Source organism: Mizuhopecten yessoensis, unplaced genomic scaffold (genome assembly GCF_002113885.1).
Source record: "Mizuhopecten yessoensis strain PY_sf001 unplaced genomic scaffold, ASM211388v2 scaffold2411, whole genome shotgun sequence".
Taxonomy (NCBI): Eukaryota; Metazoa; Mollusca; class Bivalvia; order Pectinida; family Pectinidae; genus Mizuhopecten; species Mizuhopecten yessoensis.
The window spans coordinates 455,600-456,674 of record NW_018404533.1 but is presented as its reverse complement, the minus strand read 5'-3'; positions in this window follow the sequence as shown (position 1 = coordinate 456,674).

Sequence of the window (1,075 nt, the reverse complement as noted above, 5' to 3'; positions counted from 1 at the left end):
CCCCCCCCGCCATTTTTTAGTGCCCAGGATGCTAATTACGGTAAATACGGTAGTGTAAACCATAGGGCTGTATATATAGATGCGATCCATCTGGGTAATGTGACCATATCACATGACCTGTCTGAGGGTCATGGGACTTACCATCTATTTATAGATTTAATCGCAGTGCAGTTGTCAAAGCTTGGTTAGCTTCAAGACAAGTCAACACAAATTTCAAAATGTGACTTTTTGGGAAATCTCCAGAACTTTTTTAATATTTGTGGTTGTTTTTTATTTATTAAAAAGATCATCAGGAGGGCATCCCGACTCCATTTACAGGTTTATTTCATTGAAAAACAAAATTAATTTTATAAATTAACCAAATTAAAGTTTTAAGTTGACTTGCTTTCAAGCTAATCGGCTTTGAACATTTGGCCTCGGAAATCATCTTGTTGCGTCATCATTGGGCTCGTTGGATGTTAATGAAGCAATATCATGTTTTATATTAGATTTCTAAATAAAACAATAGATTTTTATTAACTGTATTTTTGTTGTTATTGTAAATGAACTTAACATTTTCACACAAAAAATTCTCCACTGTTATTGTGTCGATGAAGTGGATAAATGCACAGCACAGACCGGGGTTTGAACCCGAGACCCTCCAAATTCTAGATGGAGGCTTTTCCTATTGAGCTGCTACCTGGTTGCTGATGATCCCAGTCCAGTTCCACTACATTCCTCTCCCTTCTTCTAAGCCTTCACCCCGAAGACATCACTATTTATAACCCAGGTTCGGATATCCATTGCCAGCCATTCACCATTTATTTGAGATGAGGGTTTGTCACAGGCATCAAATGAAGAAGGAGCAGAAAAGTGCATGGCCAGACTGGGTTTCGAACCCGGGACCCTTCGATTCAAACTCTTAGATGGACGCTCTACCATTTGAGCTACCTGGTCACGGACATTCGACCAGTTCCAGTTCTGCTACAACTTTGTAATAATATGAATTACATCCAAGATAAATTGTTACAGAGATTTAGATCTACTCTTGTCGTTCAGAAAACCTGTTTGTCTTAAAAAGAACAACAAAAATATA